Genomic DNA, 25,952 nt, shown 5'->3' with positions numbered 1-25,952 from the left:
TCAGAGGATTATTTGCACTTATTTTAACAATGATATTCTCTCCTCCCTTTTCTCTCTCATGGCCTCATACGTCCATTCCTCCATGAGATGATTTAGTGTGGAGTTTAATAAAGATGTAGGTGCCTGGGTTTCTCTGTGTGCGATTGCTTGCGTGACTGTTGTGGGGGGGAAATCAGTATGAGCTAAGTAACATTGACATACTTAAGGTGTCTCATTTGCAGAATATGCTCACATGTTTTAATTACTGTTGATATGTCTCTCTTCAGACTCTGGTGTTGGGGGCTGCACTTCCTCCCTCATATGGGCCTCAGTCACCTGTGACCCAGAGAGGGGAGAAGCCAGGCTTGTCTATCACATGTCCCTGTTGCTGTGTAAAATATCAGAAAGAGAAACGGGAAAAAGGAGGTCAGAAGGCAATATTGTTTCCATAGGTGAATGTGTATCTAATATGAACAATAACTAGCAAAATATGTCCTTCTATGTTCTTAGCACTGAACAAAACAACAAGTTCTTTGTACCGGAGGCCAAGTGCTGGCACAGGATGTGTGGGGTTAGTGTTTGGAATCATTGTATGTCATCTCTGAGGTTGCACCTATCCTGAGATAGTTTATAAACCAGAGGCTCACTCCATTCAGTGGGCTGTCACTCTATTCACTTTGTGGGTGGTGTGACCAGCTCCCTTATCACTAAGTTTTTAATAAAGTTAATATCCTGTTTGGTGATTGACCTTGTCTCTCCTCATTATTGATTGTGTGAGTTAGACTGTGTGTGTAAATTGCTTTGAAGAGGGTTAAAGCATTAAGCTATCCATTTGGTCCTCATAGTATCAATCCCTGAGTGGCTGATCTTCAGTAATTTATGATAGAATTCACCTTAGGGGATACTAGGGGACAAAACATGTTACCAGAAGTGAGTCTTCCCCAACAGATTCAGAGAGACGGTGGTTAAAGATCAAATTATACATAGCAAACAGCCGTCAGATTTGGTAACGGCACTGCCACAACCAACTCATTGTAAAGCCTCCACCACATGGCCCAACAAGAAATTCATATCAGTCCAATGTGATCCTGATAGCGCGGGGAAAAAAGTCACAGGACAATTTAAAAGTTTAGTGCTTTGATTGGCCATAATGCTTGATTAACACTTGATTCTGTCAACATAGGCTACTCATTCAGAGCAAATGGTCACAAGAGCGGAGAGAAAGGACAGTGCCTATTGTGCACATGTTTGTAACCTGGACATTTTACTTATTATAATGAGCCATGTAATACCTTGCTTCAAAGTAACCTATAGCTAAAATCCAACCATGGAAATGCTGAGGGAAGTATTTTATCAACACTTCCTCATATGTCATTTCAAACTAGCATTTCTCTTCTGTTCTCTTTCTTTAAGCAGCCAATGGCACAATCCTATGTCATATTAGCAAGTCATGCTAGTATTTGCATCTTTGGATCTCTCTTTTCATAAAACAAAATAATAATAACATTTGCGCGTATTGCCTTAAAATGGGAAGAAATAATAGTTTGTCAACATTTTAAGCTAAAGGTTTTGATGTGCTCCATCAGTCTCATTGTGTTTATAGGCTATGCAGGCTATGATGCAGCTATGTTACCAGCTGATGAGATGATACATTCATTGTTTGCACTGGGCTCAATCATACTGAGATGTGCTATGATTTGGGAACACCCCTGGGCTCTGTGGTGATTGGCTTGTGATTTGCTATTGTCATAGGAGGTCGAACCGACGAGAAGATCTGACTCTCCGAGAGAATTTCGACCAACTCACTCCCGACATGCTCCAAAATGTGTTCACATAAAATCGATGGTACTTAACTCTTCCGGGTCGCCCAGGTATAAACTGACCTTAAGGCTCAGATAAGAAAATGGTCAAAAGAGTGCATTATCTTGTGAAAATAGTGCCTATGAGGTCACTACTTTCACCACGAAGAAATCTGAGATACAGTATGTGGTTAGGGGTTCAATTTGTCATTTCCATCTTTACCATCATAATCAAAATGAGAAAATGAGAATTTAAATTTAAAAGGTTTTTCAAAAGTTTTAAAAATAATTGAAAAAAAAATTAAAATTGAAATTTGATTTAATTGGTGAAAGCATTTGCTGGATGTGGTTTCCACCATTGTTAAATCCATGATGGGGAGAATTGTTACACCCAATGTCCGCCCTTCTCACTCATCACATCAATGGAATTCTAAAGTTAAATCATTGACAATGATTTGAGCGTGTAGAATAGTTTTAAACACAATTTGCAAGGGTGTGACTGATGAATTATGAAAATGAAAGAATAATTTGTAGTTGTAATTGCTTTCGCAAACTTGCACCTGTACATGTCAATTTCGCCCATTCAGACTTTTGGCAGTGCTTTAGCGCCCTACTGCGCCAACATTTTTTGTAGATGTGCAAACAGCGATTTGCAAGAAAGGACTGAGATGGTGAGAAGGAGCTTTGGGAGGAGGGACCTGTTTCTTCTAACCTATGCTACACGCTACATGTACATGCTACATAACCTGATGGCCAACAAGATTGTGTCCCTCCTCACCTGGGTCCTTGCAAAAGTATGTCTGCACTGCCAAAGATGGTGCCGCACTGGATGGCAGACGTTTTTCAAGCACCGACCCAACTTTGCTATTTGGTCATTATTTGGTCATTTATTTTTTGTCTATTTTCACGTAATGTATCCGCTATTATTTCTTACAGCTGACAAGAACCCTTGAACATTAGAAGTTATTTAGCCCAAATCCGGTTTCTACTTTGACTCAGCTGCCCTGGGCTCTCTCTGTAATTCCAACCCATTACTTGAAGGGCTGTGAAACAATGAACACAATATTGGGATGCAAACCAGGGGCGTATTCATTGCACCGATTGTGTTGCAAAATGTTTGTTAAACGGATGCAAGCGGAACGAAATAGGGAGGGACCCAGCTGAATTTTCCAATAGAAACTAGTTTTTTTCTGTTTGTTTCTGTTTGGTTCTTAAACGGTAAACTGTTTCTGTAATGAATACGTCCCTGGCGTATTCATTACTTCTGGGCATTTCCCAGTCATGTAGGACAAACCTGAAGGCAACTACTGAATTGGGAATAGGACATGGTGTTAGTACTTCAGGGGAGATGGCGGTGCAGAGGGCCTAGTAGACCAGAATGCAGTCCTTCCCACTCAGTAGTCTTCTGGAGGCAGGAACAAAGCTAGCTTGGTTCTCACTGGTAAATACAGTACCCTGCACCCTGGTGGTAGGAAGGTGAAAACATTACGGTACTAAAACCCACAAATGGCTTGAAACAGAGCAATTACACAGGACACAGGTTAGGGTTAGGTTTGAGATTTCATGTTAGACTCACCAATACTAATCTTTCCCAAAGTTTGCAGAGTAACAAACCCCTTTTTTTTACGCTTATACCTACAGTATATTATATTGACTGCACACATATCTTAGGCGATTGGGTCAAAACGGCCCAATTCTCATATCAACTCATAGCTAGCTGATAACTTCACCATCTGAATGCCTATGTCACACTGCATGAGATATCGTTGGCAGGAGGCATGCATGATACAAGGGCGAGAGGGAGGAATGCCACTAGAAACACCGTTTGCGGGTCACACTGTCACTGAGATTGCAGTAAAGCTAAACGTATCAATCTTCATCTCTCGTTCTGTGTGTGTACTGTGTGCACAAGTGGATACTTCATACAAAAGTATATTTTTTGCATGACTGCGTCTCAGTGCATTAGCCCTCTCATTCTCAAAAGTAGTCGTCTCAGGAAGGAAAATTCAATCAGGTGCCAGTAGAAAAGCTATTGGGATAGTGGAGCGGCCGGGAGCGTCTGTGTCTCCGTTTGGAGATAATGGGACTCAGATAAGCCTAGAAGAGAGGAAGTGTTTTCTCCTACGCTCTGATGGAAAAAGGAACATTTGTTGATTTTCAGACGATTGGCGTGAGCTCTCAAAAGACACGGCTAAGAAAGCGTTTGTGTTTCCATGTGTCCATCCGTGTGCGTGTGTGTGCTCAAACGATTGACGTGGGCTCTCCAAAAACACGGCTAAGGAGGTGTGTGTGACGATTGGCAAGAGGCGTTTTTAGTCCAGAGTTGCCACCCGCTTACTGGAGCAAGAAGTATCTCACACAAGCAGGGCCAGCCAGAACACACACATTGACAAGCACACACACACACGTGTACGTATGAAAGCATGCAGGCACGCAGAGGCGCCAGACACACACACAAGGAGGAGGAGCAGATGGAGGAGCAGGGGGAGAAGGAGGAGGTGGAGCAGGTGAAGAAAAAGGAGAGAGTAGCAGGAGAAGACGGAGAAGAAGGAAGAAGAGGAGATGGAGGAGAAGGAGGAGGAGCAGGAGAAGGAGGAGCAGTAGAAGGAGAAGAAGAAGGAGGTAGAGCAGGAGAAGGAGGAGGAGCAGGAGAAGAAGAAGGAGGAGAAAGGAGCAGGAGAAGAAGAAGGAGGAGAAAGGAGCAGGAGAAGAAGAGGAGGAGGAGGAGAAGAAAAGGAGGAGGAGGAAGATGTACTGTGGCCTTAAACAACCCCAGATTTCACTAATGTTTTCCTGTCCTTGGATATGTTCTCTAAATGTGCTGAGGACACCTGTTACATTTCTATGTATTCGTCCACCAAGACCAATGTTTATCAGTTGTGGCTGGTGGGAGGAGATATCATACGATAGGCTCATTGAAATGCCTGAAAAATGAAAAGAAATGCCTGCATCCAATCTTGCAACCTTCCGGTTACTAGTCCAACGCTCTAACCACTAGGCTACGCTGTCACCCCACAACTGATGACTGGGCTGAGAGCTCTGAGAGACATGATGGTGGAACCGAGAGTGGAGTTCCACAAGAACACAGTTGAAGAACTGAAGAGAGAGAATGTGTCACAAGCAGCAGAGCTGTCCACCATGGGGGAGAGACTGAATGCCAGGGAGGGGAAGGTGGAGGAGCTGAAGAGAGAGAATGGAGAGTTGCAGACTAGACTGGCACGTGTCGAGGCGAAGATCCAAGACCAAGATGCAGAGCGGTTCGAACTGGAGGCCAGACTAAGTTCCAGTGAGCAGGAGGTGGAGGAGCTGAAGAGAGAGAACACATACAGACCAAAGGTAGCCTTCTCTGCTGCTTTAGGCAGTCCAGTGGGACCCTTCACTACTGCTGTCACACTAGTGTACAACAATGTCATCACCTAACATTGGTAATGCCTACAGCCCAGTTAAAGGGGCATTCACAGCACCAGTGAGAGGTGTCTACTACATCAGATTCACTGGTATGGACAACTGAATCTCAAAAAGGGTGGGTGTGTCTGTAACAGTAAAATTGCACGTCATGCAATGCACGGCTCACCATCCAACTCTGCACTCACTCACTGTACAAAATATATGAACCCCCCATCAGACATAGTAAGTTGCTAGCTAGTATTAGCGGGAATTCTCTACAACAAAATGCATAACAAATATTCACCAAAAAACGCTGCATCTCATGTGTGATGTTCGCATAACATTTACAAACAAATTGATATAAATTGTACATTTAAATCATCACTTGGGAGTATAAAAATCACTTTTGACGTACAATGCTTTGCAACCAACAACTTACCGCTGGTTTGGTGCTTGTTCACTGGGACAATTCTAACTCAAACATCCTCCCTCATAAGCAAGCTACGCAAACCAGCCAATAAGATGTCATGCTGAGTAGGTGAAGGCAAGACAAAACTAAAACCAAAAACCCATTGGCTTAACAATAAAGTGGCAAGGGGAATCACCAATATAACCCTGTTACATATCCATGAAAAAGAATGGCAAGTACCACATAATGTGGGCAGGTCAGAAAAATGTAGCAGATCATCAGTTTGTATCCAATGCAGTGATTCTAGAGCTGGAGGAAAGGGATGTGATCTATATGGAACTTTATACAAGCTTTAGGCTCTATGATGACCACGATAAACACAGTATCTTCAGTGTCTTTCTGCTCTTCCCTATGTGAGAGGAACAACACAAAAAGCTGACATGCAATCAGATGAAATGTAGTCTTTCTCTTGATTCTGTGGCTGTCACATTGAATATAAACTCTGTGGATTCATGAATTGTACAATAAAGGCTTGCTAAAACTTCTTGACGCTACCCATCCCTTTCGCGGGATAATTGTCATCAACAACCGCTGAATTGCATGCCGCCACATTCAAATAATATTACTAAAAATATTTATATTCATGAAATCACAAGTGCAATGTAGCAAAACACAGCTTAGCCTTTTGTTAATCCACCTGTCGTGTCAGATTTTGAAAATATGCTTTACAGCGAAAGCAATCCAAGCGTTTGTGTAAGTTTATCGATCGCTCGACAAAACATTATGAACACCTAGCATCAAGTAGCTTGGTTACGAAAATCAGAAAACCAATCAAATTAATCGTTTACCTTTGATGGTCTTTAACTGTTTTCACGAGACTCCCAGTTACACAATAAATGTTCCTTTTGTTCCATAAAGTTTATTTTTATATCCAAAATACCTCCGTTTGTTTGGCGCGTTATGTTCAGAAATCCACGGGAAAGAGCAGTCACGACAACGCAGACAAATTCCAAATAGTATCCGTAATGTCCACAGAAACATGTCAAACGTCAATCCATGTCAAACGTCAAAAATCAATCCTCAGGTTGTTTTTAAAATATATAATCGATAATATATCAACCGCAACTGTCTTTTACAGTCGGAGAGGGAAAGGCAATGGCTGCCCAAACTCTGTTGCGCCAAGCAAAATGCTGCTGGTACCCAGCCATACAATGACGCAATGTTATCTTTCTCGCTCATTTTTCTAAATAAAAGCCTGAAACTATATCTAAAGACTGTTGACACCTTGAGGAAGCGATAGGAAAATGAATCTGGTTGATATCCCTTTAAATGGAGCAAAGGCAGGCTATGGAAAAGGAGTTTTCAAAATAGAAGCCACTTCCTGGTTTGATTTTCCTCAGGGTTTCGCCTGCAATATCAGTTTTGTTATACTCACAGACAATATTTTGACAGTTTTGGAAACTTTAGAGTGTTTTCTATCCTAATCTGTCAATTATATGTATATTCTAGCATCTGGCCCTGAGAAATAGGCTGTTTACTTTGGGAACGTTCTTTTTCCAAACATAAAAATAGTGCCCCCTAGCTTCAAGAGGTTATTAAATCGCTCTCTATATCTCTCTGTTTCTCTCTCTCTCTCCTTCACATAAACAGACATGAGGTGTGCACCACTCATAATCCTCCAAACTAAAAGGGTAACACTTTATAAAAAGGTTTCATTTACAAAGGGGTTGTAATTACGTTATTAACGACAATTTAATTATTTGTAAATGTATTATTAACCATTAATAAACTGTTATATTGCATTGGTCAAAATAGTGCAATAACTGGTCAGTTTCCCAAATAGAGAGCCAATATTTACCTCCATTTATTAACCATTCATAAATGCACTTACAAATGCTTTTAAGATGAGCCCTTATGCATCATCCTGCAACCTTATTTTCAATAGTTGCACATTTTCTCACTTTTGGGTGGGATGAATTGGTGCTCTGTTTCGGGAACAGAAGAAGTTGGTTTTCATTATTTGTCTTGACCCACCTTTGAAACACTGATACCCTGCGCAAATTTACATCCAGGACATTATTGATGTGAAATGGTAACAGTAATACCTTTGGTTGGAGAAACAGTGGAGGAGGTATCCTCTCAAAATGTTGAAATGTTTTGGTCTTTGTACCCACCATTCATTGACTGAACATGTTTAAACAAAGTGTTGAATCTTCTCTCATGAATGCAATGATGAGTACCCAATACTGTCAACTGTGAAGAGGCGACTCCGGGATGCTGGCCTTATAGGCAGAGTTCCTCTGTCCAGTGTCTGTGTTCTTTTTCCCATCTTAATCCTTTCTTTTTATTGGCCAGTCTGAGATATGGCTTTTTCTTTGCAACTCTGTCTAGAAGACCAGCATCCCTGAGTCGCCTCTTCACTCTTGATGTTGAGACTGGTGTTTTGCGGATACTATTTAATGAAGCTGCCAGTTGAAGACTTGTGAGGTGTCTTTCTCAAACTAGACACTCTAATGTGCTTGTCCTCTTGCTCAGTTGTGCACTGGGGCCTCCCACTCCTCTTTCTATCCTGGTTAGTGCCAGTTTGCTCTGTTCTGTGAAGGGAGTAGTACACAGCGTTGTATGAGATCTTCAGTTTCTTGACAATTTCTCCATGGAATGGCCTTCATTTCTCAGAACAAGAATAGACTGACGAGTTTCAGAAGAACGTTCTTTGTTTCTGGCCATTTTGAGCCCACAAATGCTGATGCGCCAGATACTCCACTAGTCTATAGAAGGCCAGTTGTACTGCTTCTTTAATCAGAACAACAGTTTTCAGCTGTGCTAACATAATTGCAAAAGGGTTTTCTAATGATCAATTAGCCTTTTAACATGATAAACTTGGATCAGCTAACCCAACATGCCAAACACAGGAGGGATTGTAGCTGAAACTGGGCCTCTGTACGCCTATGTAGATATTCCATTAAAAAAATCTGCCGTTTCCAGCTACAATAGTCATTTACACCATTAACAATGTCTACACTGTATTTCTGATCATTTTGATGTTATTTTAATCGACAAAAAAATAGCTTTCTTTCAAAAACAAGGACATTTCTAAGTGACCCCAAACCTTTGAACGGCAGTGTATGTAAATGTGATATTTCAGTTTTTTTTTTTTTATACATTTCCGAAATAAAAAAATAGAAGAGGGAAAAAACAATATAATAACAAAATGTGTAAGTCAAGGGGTTTAATACTTTCTGAAGGCACTGTAAATAAGTGTACAAATGCATCATCAGGGTTTCAAACGTGGGGCAAGACACATCATGGGAGTTTACCATTGGTCTGAAAACCAACCATTTGTTCCTGGGACGGAGCAATAACGCATCACACGCAAAAGTGAGAAAATAATCATTGTTTAACTGTGCAACCATTTAAAATAATGTTGCATGATGCATAAGGGTTCAATATGAGACGCATTTATAAATGGTTAACAGCTGGACAGAAATAGTGGCTCACTGGCTATCACACTATTTTGACCAATGGTTTATAATGCATTTACAAATGATTAAATAACTGTTAATAACCTAATTACAAACCCGTTATAAACCCTTTACAAATGGAACCATATTGTAAAATGTTACCACTTAAGGTAATAATCAAACTTGTCATCCTTGCTTCAAAGTGTGAAATCACAGTGAATAGTAAGATAACGTAGTGTAACCTGTCTTATCATACACTATCCTAATCTATTGTAGCAGTCCCCAATGACTTTCGCATGGCTTTAAACAACCCGAAATGTTAATGGCGTGGCATGTGGTAATCTTTACCTGGGTTCTGTTACATTACACAGCGGCTATATTGTGTAAATGCTCCACTAGGGACATCTGTTACATTTCCAATGTATTAGTCCACTGTGGCCAATGAATGACGTGACATGGAGTAACCCTGTTAAGGTTAAGGTTTCCATGTATGAGTCCACCGCAACCAATGTGTATCAGTTTTGACTGGTTGGAGGAGATATTAGAGGACAGACTCATTGAAATGCCGTAAATTTGTTTGATACCATTCCATTCCAGCCATTACAATGAGCCTGTCCTCCGATATCTCCTCCCACCAGCCACCTCTGATGTGTATATAAAGTGGGGGACTTAGCCTCATAGACTAAATACTTTGAAAAGGCCTGCTGTCAGAATGAGGGGGGCTTTAGCTGTGCTGGTGATGCTGTTAGGCAAGTCAGTTAAGAACTAATTCTTATTTTACAATGGCGGCCTACCTCAACCAAACCCTTCACTAACTCGGACGATGCTGGGCCAAATATGTGCCGCCCTATGGGACTCCCGATCACGGCCAGTTGTGAAACATTCCGGGATCTAACCAGGGTCTGTAGTGGCACTTCTAGCACTGAGATGCAGTGCCTTAGACCGCTCCGCCACTCGGGAGCCCCAGACATGGGCCCAGGGAGAGAGTGGAGGGGTCAGAGAGAATGACCACCACAGAGAGGTGGAGGAGCTGAAGAGAGCGACACAGACAGACCAAAGGTGGCCATCTTTTCTGCTTTAGGCTGTTCGTCCAACAGACGTCATCATAGCGCGCAACAGATCAGTGTACTGTCTACACTTGGTCTGTTGTTTTTATTAAATCGCTTTCATCGTTTTTAATCATGTTAATTATGTCAACAACAACAACAATCTTTAACCATTGGAAGTTAACTTTTTCGGCGGGGACCTCAAGTTTGTGTCCCATATTACTGAAAAAAAAACACAATAGTTAAGGGTTAGCCGTCATGCATCATCAGAGCAAGATAACGCTAGCAGTGCTAGAGTCAAAACACAAGTGGTATTTTTTTAACCTTTATTTATCTAGGCAAATCAGTTAAGAACAAATTCTTATTTTCCATGACGGCCTAGGAACAGTGGGTTAACTGCCTTGTTCAGAGGCAGAACGACAGATTTTTAATCTTTCAGGTTACTAGTCCAACGCTCTAACCACTAGGCTACCTGCACCCCCATTTGTGTCTACGTCTGGGCTCAAATGAACTAGGTGCGAGATGAAAACTATGCAAGTGTTAGAAAAGCAAGGTGGAACTGATGAATGAACATAAATTCTTTGGCTGTTCCAAATGTATCATCATCAAGCAACTTAGGGAAGAGATTCTCCGGCTGCTAGCTCAGCTGCGAGAAAGACAAGATGTGCTTTCTAAGCACTTTGACGCAGCCCAGGAACACATAATTTCAGTTCAGCAGGCCTCGTGCAGCCAAGGGGTGGATGAGTCGGGCGGTACTGACCTGCTCCAATCCACTGGACATATGGTAAGCTCAACTCCGCAGCCAGTGGTAGACTGGACACTGGCAATGTGAAGGAGGTCGGGTGGAAGGCAGTCTGGTCGGCTTCCATATATCCTGGAAGATCAGATCCAACTATTAAACAGAGAAGCCCTACTGGAGACGGACATACCGGCCCCGGGAGTCAGCTCTAATCCTGGGAGTACACCAACAGCCAGCAGCCATCCAGGGGCACCCTTCACAGCTCAGCCGGTCGCTGACTAAAGGAAACAAGGTCTTGGGTCCCTCCTCCATTTCCCCAAGGATTCAGATACTATCCGCTGCTACTGGTACATGTGCGGTGAGTCATGCTGGTAAGAGTCGAAGCCCACCTCCTCCCCCCTGCCCAAGGCAGGCCCGTTCTGTACCCCCTCTTCCTTACCCATCGGATTCCATCACCACCACCATCATCTTGGGCAGCTTGATAGTGAGAGATATTGGCCTGCCTGCAGCCTGACCAAGGTCCACTGTCACCCAGGCGCCCGTATCCAAGACATCTACTCCCTTCTACCCACAGTTCTAGCCAACTACTCCAATATTGGCATCACTCACGTTGGATTTAACAACATTCGCTTTCGGCAATCTGAGGAACAGAAGAAGGACTACAACATTCTCTTGAACACCCTTCTCTTGAAAATTCTCTTGAACACAGTCATCTCTGCCCCCCTGGAAGGTTACAGCTGTCTCACTGCCCTAAACGAGTTCCTGAAGAAACTCTGCAAAGACAGGAATGTCTCCTTTTGGACAATTTTGACTTGTTGTGGGAGCAACCAGCACTCTTTAAAAGAGATGGGATTCACCTTGACCACAGGGATTCCAGGTTCATCTCCAAATTTTATGAAGCCTGTGCTGGTTAAAAAATATGTTGATGTTGTAACGGTTTTCTTGCGCTGAAGGAGAGGAGGACCAAAATGCAGCGTGGTTACTATTCATGGTTCTTTAATAAAGAAACTACACATGAACAGACTAACAAAACAAGAAACATGCAAACCCAAAACAGCCCTATCTGGTGCAAACACAGAGACAGGAACAATCACCCACAAAACCCAACACCAAACAGGCTACCTAAATATGGTTCCCAATCAGAGACAATGACTAACACCTGCCTCTGATTGAGGACCATATCAGGCCAAACATAGAACTAGACAAACTAGACATGTAACATAGAATGCCCACCCAGATCACACCCTGACCAAACAAAACATAGAAACATACAAAGCAAACTATGGTCAGGGTGTGACAGATGTGGGGCGCCATCCTCAAACAATCGCATGGTACGCTTTCTCTGTAAAGCCTATTGTAAATCGGACAATGCAGCTAGATTTACAAGAATTGTACAAATTTACCGATATAAGATACTTGTATGTTCATAAATGTTTAATATTACGATTATTTATTAGAATTGTGCGCCCTCCAATTTCACTGGATGTTGTCTACAGGTGTCCCGCAGACGAGGCGCCTAGCCAGGGAAAGGGGGAGATACCTAGTCAGTTGTACACCTGAATGCCTTCAACTGTAATGTGTCTTCCGCATTCAACCCTCTGAATTAGAGAGGTGCGGGGGGCTGCCTTAATCAACATCCACATCTTCGGTGCCCGGGGAACAGTGGGTTAACTGCCTTGCTCAGGCGCAGGACGAAAGATTTTTACCTTGTCAGCTCGGGGATTCGATCCAGCAACCTTTCGGTTATGTCTGAAAATGACCTCAATGACGGATACAATCAGAATGTATCCAATTTAGTGATTCTGTTGATGGAAGAAAACATTTATGTGGTCTCCATCCTGATTCCCTCAGACTGCAGACTGCAGAAAGAGGAGGTAGAGAAAGAGGAGGAGGGGGATGAGGAGGAGGAGAAAGAGGAGGAGGGGGATGATGAGGGGGATAAGGAGGATGAGGAGAAGAAGAAAAAGGAGGATAAAATACTGAATAGAGTCTCTAGTTTGATATCATCTATTGCCATGTGGTTTCGTTCCATCATAAAATGCAAATTTCCCGGAGTATCCATGGCGATTGTTCCGCCATACAGTGGCGAGTGGCGGGTTACAGCCGCGGTTGAGCAGTGCTGGAGCGATGTAATTACCTTTTAATAATGTAGAGACCAGAGCCATTGATGGAGGTTAATATCATAACATGGTTTCCAAGATGTCAGGGGGTAGAGGAGAGGAGCGATGGCAGTAGATGCTTAGTTCACATCCACACACACCTAAGTACAGTTACACATACACAACCACACACACACACACCTTCCTGCTTGTCCAACCGCCGGTCTAAGACTCCCTATACTCTGATCTGGCATCCACAATCATCAAAGATATGCGGGAAGAGTCTCACATACAGTATATCATTTGGTCATTGTACAGCCACCGGATGAATTGTGAGCAAGGCCTGAAAAAAGCTTTATACACCAGAGCTGCGAGAAAAGTTCTATATATTATTGAAAGAATGTTGCGATTGTTTGTGAGAAAGCCAATTATACACAGTATTTTGTGTGTTCAGATGCCCTGTGTGGGCAAAGTCATGGAACCTTTTGACAATCAAATTAAATGAACTACCTTTTTCAGAGAGAAAACTTGTAAAGCGGTCCAATTCGACCGGAACACAGCAGGATGGTTAATAAGACCCCTATAATGACAAAATATTTACAAAATACACATTTACATAAGGATTCAGACACTTTACTCAGTACTTTGTTAAAACACCTTTGGCAACGATTACAGCCTCGAGTTTTCTTGGGTATGATACTATAAGCTTAGCACACCTGTATTTGGGGAGTTTCTCCCATTCTACTCTGCAGATCCTCTCAAGCTCTGTCAGGTTGGATGGGGAGCGTCACTGCACAGCTACTTTCAGGTCTCCACAGACATCTTCGATCGGGTTCAAGTCCGGGCTCTGGCTGGGCCACTCAAGGACATTCAGAGACTTATCCTGAAGCCCCTCCTGTGCTGTCCTGGCTGTGTGCTTAGGGTTGTTGTCCTGTTTGAAGGTGAAACTTCCCCACAGTCTGAGGCCCTGAGCACTCTGGAGCAGGATTTCATCAAGGATCTCTCTGTACTTTGCTCTGTTCCGCTGAAGAACATCCACACAGCATGATGCTGCCACCACCATACTCCAACGTAGGGATGGTGCCAGGTTTCCTCCAGACGTGACGCTTGGCATTCAGGCCAAAGAGTTCAATCTTGGTTTCATCAGACCATAGAATCTTGTTTCTCATGGTCTGAGATTCCTTTAGGTGCCTTTTTGCAAACTCCAAGCTCCAAACTCCAAATGTGCCTTTACTGAGGAATGGCTTCCGTCTGGCCACTCCACCTTAAAGGCCTGATTGGTGGAGTGCTGCATAGATGGTTGTCCTTCTGGAAGGTTCTCCCATCTCCACAGAGGAACCCCGGAGCTCTGTCAGAGTGACCATTGGGTTCTTGGTCACCTCCATGACCAAGGCCCTTCTCCCCTGATTGCACAGTTTTGCCGGGCGGCCAGATCTAGGAAGTGTCATGGTGGTCCCTAAACAGAATCCTGTTTCGGAGCTCTATGGACAATTCCTTCAACCTCATGGCTTGGTCTTTGCTCTGACATGCACTGTCAACTGTGGGACCTTATATAGACAGGTGTGTGCCTTTCCAAATCATGTCCAATCAATTGAATTTGACACAGGTGGACTCCAGTTAATTTGTAGAAATATCTCAAGGATGATCAATGTAAAACAGGATGCACCTGGGCACAATTTTGAGTTTCATAGCAAAGGGTCTGAATACTTATGTAAATAAGGTATTTCTGTTTTTTTACATTTCAAAAATGTGCAAAAATGTAACCAACGGCCTTGATTCGGTCTTATGTAGCAACATCTGAAATTGTGTTTTTTTTAGATTGGATAAAAGCAGAGACGCAGAGCTACAAAATGGTATATCGTACACTGCATTTTTGTTAGGACATGTAGCTTGGTGTTCTGTCCTCAGATAAAGAGAGCTGTCTACAGATGAAGAGGTCCCAATGAAGAGCACTGGTTCTCAGTCCTGGGGACTCAAATGTGTGCACATTTTTGTTTTTGTCATAGCGCTGCACAGCTGATTGAAATGATCAACTCATCATCAAGCTTCAAGTGGTATTTATGTATTCATTTGGGATGTTATCCTTGACCTGATCCTGTTACTGTCACATGCTACACATGCACTTTTGTGTTCAATTAGCTAGCTATCTATACAGTATGTCAAGTTGGTTAGATAGCTAGGTAGCCAACTAGCTAGCTCATTTAGCAGCTCATTTGAGTTAGAATGCACTGCAGATAGTTAACTAATACTAATTTTGAAATGTATTTACTTAATTGAATAGGTTATCCCAGCCATGTGGACAATTGGAAACAGGGCATCAAAGTTTGTTTGTGACCAGAGTGTTTTAGAGCATATTACTATTGAACTGTTTACCCATTTAATAACCAGACCTTCATACAAACTTGCTATGCTGATTTCTTGACGCACAATCGAACGTGCTGCCATGCTGCCATATGTTGCCAGCACGCCCACAAGCCAGTCACAATGGGTGGCCTAAGCGGCACGCGGCAATTTACCGCTTGCTAGGGAACATGCTCCGTAAGAAAGAGTTGTGTGAAAAGATGGTACAAAGGAATATCCCTGTCTTTGAGTTGGTGCCAAAAAGGAACCTCTATAAACTGACTTTTTGCATGGGTGTTGAGTTGACACCAGTTGCGAGTTTCTATGGTAGGCAAATTAAATTGGCGGGGTTCCAGATGCTACTGATAGTGCATCATAAGTTAATGGGACATCAGGAGGGGTGCGGTGTGCGCGAATTCGGAATGGCATAGAGCGGTAAGCGACATATGTTGTGGGTGCCTTCAGTCTCTACATCACTCTGGGCCCAGTGCTGCAGCAGCCGGTCAAAATGGACCCAGCACAGCGGGCATTATTTAAAAGAGGAAGCAGGACCCATCAATATCTCCAGCTGTGCCAATGACTCTCTGTGATGACAGCCATCTACTCATGCATTATTCTGACAGTGACAGGCAGCTAATGCGCTGTGATTGAGTCAACCACAAAGTCCTCTACAAGTAGCCTGGGCCCATGCAAGGACTTTACCACTGGCCATAATTAGACTAATCGCTATCATATTTTTGTTTAATAGCAGAGATATCTGTGACCAATTTAGATTGAATAACTTTCGCTAATAACCTAAAAGTACATCGCATTAATAATAACTAGACCCGTGACAGTATGAGGACTCTTCTCTTAGGGCCAAAACACTTCAGAAACTACAGAATTATGCTGGCAGCGATTCAAATAAGTCTTCAAATGATTAACCCTATATAAACTCTCAGATCTGTGTGATGCATTAGGCCTAAATAGATCCTTTCTTGTTATTTGTTGAATATTCCCATTTTACTTTTTTATTTTCACATTTTATTTTGGGGTTTCATGCATTCCCAACTTTGTAGCCTTTCCTCTTTATGTAAAACAGGTGAGGGACCACATTACTTAGGTTGTTTGAATGTAGCCTATTCCTCATCAAGTTGGAAAAGTTTTAGCCTAATCTAGCACAGTCATGACCTACAGTATATGTGGATGTGTAGGCATATGCCCATAATGCCTCAATCACACAGACAGTGTCATTCCGTTTTGGTACACCAGAAGTACATTCATTTCCAACGGAAGGCTGTCTTTGCCCTGCAGCATTATGGTGCAGAGGCTGTTGCAGTGTGTTCTGTGTGGTGTATATGTATGCATCAAATTGTATGCCTCATCACACTGACAGCAGCATTGCGCAAAACGGAACACAGTATCATCTGGATATGTGTGCAACAAAAGTTGAACATTCGCCTTCTGCTACCATTTCTGTCAAGCCGTCTATGCCTACAGTTTACATACATTCAATAAATCCAATTTATGCACCGCACAGAACACACACTAACTGCCTCTGCAATGCAATTCAGCAAGGCAAATGCAGCATTCCATTGGAAATGAATGTACTTCTGGTGTACCAAAATGCAATGATGCTGTCGGCATGATCGAGGCATTAGACTTAACAGAAATAGTAGCAAAAGGTGAATGTTGGGTTTTTTGTTGCACACATATCCAATTCAAATGTTGATCGATATTTATACATAAACAGACATAGTTTGACTGCAGAATTTATTACAGCACTGATTCATTACGCTGCCGGTTTGATCAAGGCGTAGACATGCAGTCTACTATGTGCAGTTTTGTGCAACTCTATCAATCATTGAGTAGTCAGGTTTCCATCCAATTGGCAACAGATTTTCATGCACTACATACAGTACATTCGGAAAGTATTCAGACCCCTTGACTTTTTCCACATTTTGTTATGTTACAGCGTTATTCTAAAAATGATTTATAGAAAAAAATGGATTCAATCTACACACAATACCCCATAATGACAAAGCAAAAAACTGAAATATGACGTTAACTTAAGTATTCAGACTCTTTACTCAGTACTTTGTTGAAACACCTTTGGCAGCGTTTACAGTCACGAGTCTTCTTGGGTATGATGCTACAAGATTGGCACAACTGTATTTGTGTAGTTTCTCCCATTCTTCTCTGCCGATCCTCTCAAACTCTGTCAGGTTGGATGGGGAGTGTTGCTGCACAGATATTGTCAGGTCTCTGTAGAGCTGTATGATCGGGTTCAAGTCCGGGCTCTGGCTGGGCCACTCAAGGACATTCAGAGACTCCTGTCTTGTCTTGGCTGTGTGCTTAGGGTTGTTGTCCTGTTGGAAGGTGAACCTTCATCCCAGTCTGAGGTCCTGAGTGCTCTGGAGCAGGTTGTCATCAAGGATCTCTCTGTACTTTAAGCCATTCAGCTTTCCCTCGATTCTGACTAGTCTCCCAGTCCCTACCGCTTAAAAACATCCCCACAGCATGATGCTGCCACCACCAGGGATGGTGCCAGGTTTCCTCCAGACGAGACGCTTGACATTCAGGCCAACAAGTTCAATCCTGGTTTCATCAAACCAGAGAATCTTATATCTCATGGTCTTAGAGTCCTTTGGGTGCCTTTTGGCAAACTCCAAGTGGGCTGTCATGGCCTTTACTGAGGAATGGCTTCCATCTGGTCACTCTACCATAAATGCCTGACTGGTGCAGTGCTGCAGAGATGGTTGTCCTGAAAGGTTCTCCCATCTCCACAGAGGAACTCAAGAGCTCTGTCAGAGTGACCATTGGGTTCTTGGTCACCTCCCTGACCAAGGCCCTTCTCCCCTGATTGCTCAGTTTTGCCGGGCGGCCAGCTCTAGGAAGAGTCTTGGTGGTTCCAAACTTCTTCCATTTAAGAATGATGGATGCGTATTTGTTCTTGGGGACCTCCAATTCTTTAGACATTTGTTGATACCCTTCCCCAGATCTGTGCCTAGACACAATCCTGTCTCGGAGTTCTATGGACAATTCCTTCAACCGCATGGCTTGGTTTTCACTCTGACATGCACTGTCAACTGTGGGACCTTTTATAGACAGGTGTGTGCCTTTCCAAATCATGACTGTCAATTAAATGTAGCACAGGTGGACTCCAATGAAGTTGTATAAACATCTCAAGGATGATCAATGAAACCAGGATGCACATGAGCTCAATTTTGAGTCTCATAGCAAAGGGTCTGAATACCTATGTAAATAAGTATTTCTGTTTTCACTTTGTCATTAGGGGGAATTGTGTGTAGATTGATGAGGATTTGTTTTATTTAATCCATTTTAGAATAAGGCTGTAAAGTAACTAAACGTGGAAAAAAGGAAGGGGTCTGAATACTTTCCGAACGCACTGTATTTTAGATTCTGCATGAAGAAAATGTTCAACATTCCCTCACCAGTGGGTTGTTTCCACAAATTGGACTTGTTGCTGATAAAAATCTGTGCATTATGATGTAATGCACATAAAAGGTGCTTTTTCATGTACCGAACAAAAATCTAAATCGCAATGTGTTTCCGTCGCGTTTTCAACTCTACTGATAGTTTTGACGCAAAAAACTGTTGCGTTAAATAGCAAATGTGCCTTCTCTGGTCATGGCAGGTGAGGACTCGCCAACATCTGGCAGATACAGCGCGGGTAGGCTAGTCGACATAATGAAATTATTATGGATAAGAATATTTTTATTTGTCAAATAGCAGTCAAGTATCGATCATCATATCACCAGAATAAGACCCTGGATATTTATTAGAAAGGAGAATATGATGGTTATTATATAAATATTTGCCCATAAAGGCATTTCCACTGCCTTTTCTCAGATAATTAATTTTACTGATACAAAAAGATCCCATCATGTCGGCATCTATGAAATTATAATCAAAACTTCCTGTTTCCATCACAGCTGTCCTGATTCATTTTTTATATGGTATGGCTTTTACTCACATGAAAACTTTGGATGGAAATGTGGTTAGTGACACAAAATTTGTCTGAAGTGATGACATCAAATGAAAGTAGTTGGGAGGTCAAATGTTTCAGCTGCTGCACAGACTCTAGTCTAGAGTGCCAGGTTAAATTGTGTTTAGGAGCATTTAAAACTCTAAATGGTTTAATGAGTGAGAAATAGATGACATTTTTGCAAAAGTTTGTGAGTGGGAAACATATTCTCTCATCTTAAATTGACATGTTTAATTGTTTTGCCATTTGCAATTATTATAAATTGCGCTAATTTCCCTAATGTGGACAGTTTGTGTTACTACCTTACACAAACTTACATATTCACCACATAAAATTAAGTGGAATTACACATTTTTTAGCTGATGTTAGTACACACTCTGACATAAGATGGATTGCTTAAAACAGATCAAAATATTTGTTTTTTTACCATTGATATGTACTATGTACTGTTGCTATGGTTACACCTCTTGGGTCTTTTCCAGAACACGGGTGTCCCTTTCAGAGGAGTTAGCAGGATGACATGTATGGCCATTTCTGTAAAGTTCCAAGGACTGTTACTTTGGTCCAACATGCATGAACCTGGCTTAAGGCGAGTATAGGTCTATTTTTGAACTATTTCTGTGGCTCTACGGGTTCCATGCCCTAATATGAAACCAAACTAGACTTAGTGAAAGGCAATAAGATAATGGTGGCTAAATGCCAGAGTCATTAAGAGGAGTTACTGTGAATGTGACATAAGGAGGAAAAATGTATAAGTAGTCTGTGTCAAGATTGGAAAGGGAGTTGCTTCATGAATTTTGTTATATTGTTAATAAAAGTATATTTGAAGCACATGCTCCGGTATTTGTGAAATATGGTTGACTGAATATTTCTATGACATAAATGGCGAGCTTGCCAGGAGTGGCAAAAAGGGACCAGAGACGGTGGAAATCTGCAGCTGTGAATGGGCTTCTTGGAATGGACTGCACAAAACACAAGTGGCCACTTGTAAAGACGGTAAGCCGAGTGCTTACCTATAGTAATAGAATATTTTGTGTGGTCCGCTCTAGGAACCTGTTTCACCGAGTGGGTCTGTCTCCAAATTTGTCGAACCAAATAAATATTGGGAGCTTTTGAGTACAACAAAATGCATGCAAACTAATGGGGAGGTAGGAAGCTTTGAGGGTGGCAACCTTGAAAATATAATATAGTAATTGGTGTGTGACAATTGCAGAGGGAGAGGTATGTGCTTCACCTGTCACCTGAGTGACTCTGTTGAGTGGGATTATTCATTTGATTTGTTCGGGCGGTTCATCTGACCAGTTTGTTCAGTCTGTCTTAGTTGTGACTGTGTTGTCTGATTTCGTATGGCCAGGATATGTTTGATTAGACGTGTGTGAGTTGCATGAAAACGCAGCCCATTTGTCTGATTCAATCGGTCCGCATCAGTGGGTCCTTCAATTTGTCCGGCTCGTGCGGTCGCTCAGCTAAGGTGGGTGATCGATCACGTTCAGGTTATCTGTCTGCCCTGTTTACTGTTCTGTTCAATCTAGTTTGAGGTGGCAACTGTCTATCTGCATAATCAAATCAAATTAAAGAGCGCTTATCGTGTTGAGGAAGTGAATCGATGAGGTCAGTTTAGTTAAGATTAATTGTATATTATTGCTTTTTCTGTGTTGAGGAAGTGAATCGGAAATTGCAAATGTTAAAATCCCGTATAATTTTTATTTTCTGTGTCGAGGAAGTGGATCAGAATATGCAAGAAATTCCAGGTCACTTAGGAAAGTGTAAGAGAAATCCTATAAGATTAATTTTTGTGTTGAGGGAGTATATCGATAATGAATTAAAAAGGTACAAATCCTGTATACTCAGGTCGCTTAGGAAAAGCGTGAAAGGTATAAAAGTGAGTGTGAAAGGTTCTCTGCTGTTGTGGGATAGAAAGGTTGTGCACCTCTATTGAACCGTCACTTGAGTGTGATATGATGGAGGGGACGCGTCTCGTCCTGCACTAGGGGAGGTGAATGTAATTGGTACATCAAAAAACCCATTGAAGGGATATGATACTAAAAGTTTGAACAGTTAATATAAATTGTAAAATACATGAACATTATAGTTGCTTCATGAATCAGCTCGGCTTTTGTTATGTTGTAATAAAAAGTCTATTTGAACTCACAGGCTCCGGTATTCGTGAAATATGATTAACCGAATATTTCTACGACATTGGCTCTTAACGAACCGTGGTATTTTGTTTGTTTTTTTCGCATTGTTTATAACTTTTTTGAAAATAATGTTGCTGCTACTGTCTCCTATGAACAAAATGAGCTTCTGGACATCAGAACAGCGATAACTCACCTTGAATTGGACGAAGGATATTTCTTTAATGAGTCGGATGAGAGGGGTTTACTCCAGACACCCAAACAGGCCCTCATCCCCGTCATTCGTAGGAGAAAGAGACAGAGATTGCGTGGAAGGAGATTGGGGTGCCTTGTGAGGATCAGGCAACGAGTGCCTTTGCCATCAGTACTATTAGCCAACGTACAATCGCTGGAAAATAAACGGGATGAACTAAAAGTACGTCTATCCTAACAACGGGACATTAAAAACTGTAATATCTTATGTTTCACCAAGTTGTAGCTGAACGACGACATAAATAATATAAAGCTGGTGGGTTATACACTCTATCGGCAGGATAGAACACACTATCTACCTAGAGAGTTTTCATCTGTATTTTTCGTAGCTGTCTACATACCACCACAGACCAATGATGGCACTAAGACCGCACTCAATGAGCTGTATACTGCCATAAGAAAACAGGAAAACGCTAATCCAGAGGCGGTGCTCCTAGTGGGTGGGGACTTTAATGCAGGGAAACTTAAATCAGTTTGACCTAATTTCTATCAGCATGTTAACTGTGCAACCAGAGGGAACTATAGACCACCTTTACTCCACACACAGAGACTTCCTCGCCTTCATTTGGCAGATCTGACCATAATTCTCCTGACTCCTGATTCCTCCTTACAAGCAAAAATTAAGGCAGGAAGCACCAGTGACTCTGTCAATAAAAAAAGTGGTCAGATGAAGCAGATTCTAAACTACAGGACTGCTGTGCTAGCACAGACTAGAATATGTTCTGTGATTCTTTCAATGGCATTGAGGAGTACACCACATCAGTCACTGGCTTCATCTCTGCAGCCAATGTGAGTAAGACCTTTAAACAGGTCAACATTCACAAGGCTGCAGACGGATTACCAGGACGTGTACGCCGAGCATGCGCTGACCAACTGGCAAGTATCTTCACTGACATTTTCATCCTCGCCCTGCCTGAGTCTGTAATACCAACATGTTTCAAGCAGACCACCATAGTCCCTGTGCCCAAGACCACTAAGGTAACCTGCCTAAATGACTACTACTAGGACTCACATCTGTAGCCAGGAAGTGCTTTGAAAGGCTGGTCATGGCTCACATCAACACCATTATACCAGAAATCCTAGACCCACTCCAATTTGCATACCGTCCAACAGATCCACAGATGATGCAATCTCTATTGCACTCCACACTGCCCTTTCACACCTGGACAAAAGGAACACCTATGTGAGAATGCTGTTCATTGACTACAGCTCAGCGTTCAACACCATAGTGCCCTCAAAGTTCATCACTAAGCTAAGGACCCTGGGACTAAACACCTCCCTCTGCAACTGGATCCTGGGCTTCCTGACGGGCCGCCCTCAGGTGGTAAGGGTAGGTAACAACACATCCGCTATGCTGATCCTCAACACGGGGGCCCCTCAGGGGTGTGTGATTAGTCCCCTCCTGTACCACCTGTTCACTCATGAATGCACGGCCAGGCACGACTCCACCATCATCAAGCCCTCTTCACGACAACACCATTTTTAAGTTTGCCGATGACACAACAGTGGTAGGAGACAGCCTATAGGGAGGAGGTCAGAGACCTGACCGTGTGGTGCAAGGACAACAACCTCTCCCTCAACGTGATCAAGACAAAGGAGATGATTGTGAACTACAGGAAAAGGACCGAGCACTCCCCCCATTCTCATCGACGGGGGCTGTAGTGAGCAGGTTGAGCGCTTCAAGTTCCTTGGCGTCCATGTCACCAACAAACTAACATGGTCCAAGCACACCAAGACAGTCGTGAAGAGGCCACGACAAAACGTATTCCCCCTCAGGAGACTGAAAATATTTGGCATGGGTCCTCAGATCCTCAAAAGGTTCTACAGCTGCACAATTGAGTTCATCCTGACAGGTTGCATCACAGCCTGTTTTGGGAACTGCTCGGCCTCTGATCGCAAGGCACTACAGAGAATAGTGCGTACGGCCCTGTACATCACCGGGGCCAACCTTCCTACCATCCAGGACCTCTATACCAGGCGGTGTCAGAGGAAGACCCTAAAAACTGTCAGACTCCAGCCACCCTGGTCATAGTCTGTTCTTTCTGCTACCGCACAGCAAGTAGCCAAGTCTAGGTCCAAGAAGCTTCTAAACAGCTTATACCCTCAAGCCATAAGACTCCTGAAAATCTAATAAAATCTAATCAAAACCCAGACTATTTGCAATGCCTCCCCCTTCTATATTGCTGCTACTCTTTATTATCTATGCATAGTCACTTTAATAACTCTACCTACATGTACATATTACCTCAATTACCTTGACTAACCGGTGCCCCTGCACATTGACTCTGTACCGGTAGCCCCTGTATATAGCCTCGCTATTGTTATTTACTGCAGATCTTTAATTATTTGTTACTTTTATTTCCAACTTTTTGTTTGTATTTTCTTAAAACTGCATGGTTGGTTAACGGCTTGTAAGTAAGCATTTCACTGTAAGGTCAACACCTGTTGTGTTTGGCGCATGTGACAAATAGAATGTGATTTGATTGATTTTTTCACGCTCTGGGATACGATATAACCACTTAGAACACAGAGTTAATGAAATGGCAAGGAACATTTGGGGAAGTCTCTCTATAAAATTAGCTGGCCATACACCAATACATGGATTTGACAGTCAAACCATCACTTAAATAGCAGCCAACCATTGTAACTGTTGATATCATATCCTGCGTCATGACTCGTTGAAGTTAACCAACCGAAAAACTGGTTTGTTAACTTTTCCGTGATGGCAGAATCCTGAAATTAACATCAAAATATAGATATAAACCTCATCTAACCAACCATGTATAGGTTATTCCAAGTTTCCTTGTGGCCTTTGAATAGTGTTAGTTTAAACAGCACTACACCCACAATTATTTGCCCCTGTTCTATTGATTTCAGCGTGATATCGACTTGAGTTATTGACAAGTAAGTGTTGCGTTTCTCTTTCTGTTTTGGTGACCCTCAAATCAAAATGCATCACTCCAAAATGTAGCCCACTGTCTTCTGCAGGTTGTTCTCTAACCAGTGATATAAAAAATCTATGTTATTTTTGTTGTTAGTTTCAACAGGGCATACAGCTGGTTTTTGGTGCATGCGCTTGTTTAAAAGGTGCTCATTTAAAATAAATAGAAGTAGTATGATTGTGTGAATAGTACATTTTCTGTTTGCAGTATATCACAATCTGCTTATTGATTTGGACACGTTAAAATTGTGTTTCGACATTAGGCTATTTATCAAAATGTCTATCGAGTTCAAAGCCTCTGAAAAACAGGTGACAGTGGCATTTGTTTTGAGTGCACATGAAATCTGGCCCATACTTTACAACATGTATTCCAATTTATTTTCTAATCACACATCCTACCTAACTTAAAGACCTAATTGGCGTAGCCTAAACAGGAGAGGAAAAGGGGCTAAACGCTTAACAACCGTCTGTCTAGCTCTCCCGGCTCCCTGTCTGTCTGTCCCTGCCTGTGCTTGGCTAATGAAGGTACCTGGCTGTGCTGTTATTTGTTCCTGTCAGAGCCAGCCCTGCGGGGGCACTGGTTTGTAGAGACACATGATGAATGCTGCTGCCGCCACAGCTGCCTATTATAAATGCTGAGAACCTTCGAACGACTCAGAGGAGGAGGGGAAAACAGGAGTTATGCATGCTGCTTCAATATTAGACAGTTTGCCCGGCTAAAGGTTGGAGGCTTACAAGGCCAGCGGGCTGGTTATAGAGGGACCTGCACTCTCACCAGACCTGGGATCAAATGCTATTTGATATCATTTCAAATACTTTAGCGGTGCTTTAGTGAGCTTGCCTGTTGCAATGGGAAATATTTATAGTAGTATTTGAACCCAGGTCTGGCTCTGTATGTTTCGATGGATGAATGTGAAATTGATAGAATGGCATATCAGAGCGATGAGGTGCAGAAAGTCAAGGATGCACCGTTATACAATATGCCTTGTGCCAGGGGTGGGTCAATGTAAATAGTCCGGGTGGACATTTGATTAATTGTTCAGCAGTCTTATGGCTTGGGGGTAGAAGCTGTTAAGGAGCTTTTTGGACCTAGACTCTTTGCTCCGGTAACACTTGCAGTGCGGTAGCAGAGAGAACAGTCTATGACTTGGGTGAATAGATTCTTTGACAGTTTTTGGGCCTTCCTCTGACACCGCCAAGTATATACAGTACCAGTCAAAAGTTTAGACACCTACTCATTCAGGGTTTTTTCTTTATTTGTACTATTACATACACTGTAGAATAATAGTGAAGACATCAAAACTATGAAATAACACATATGGAATCATGTAGTTACCAAAAAAGTGTTATACAAGTCAAAATATGTTTTATATTTTA

The sequence above is a fragment of the Oncorhynchus mykiss genome, chromosome 9 (assembly GCF_013265735.2).
Source record: "Oncorhynchus mykiss isolate Arlee chromosome 9, USDA_OmykA_1.1, whole genome shotgun sequence".
Taxonomy (NCBI): domain Eukaryota; kingdom Metazoa; phylum Chordata; class Actinopteri; order Salmoniformes; family Salmonidae; genus Oncorhynchus; species Oncorhynchus mykiss.
Note: the sequence above shows the minus strand (reverse complement) of the source record.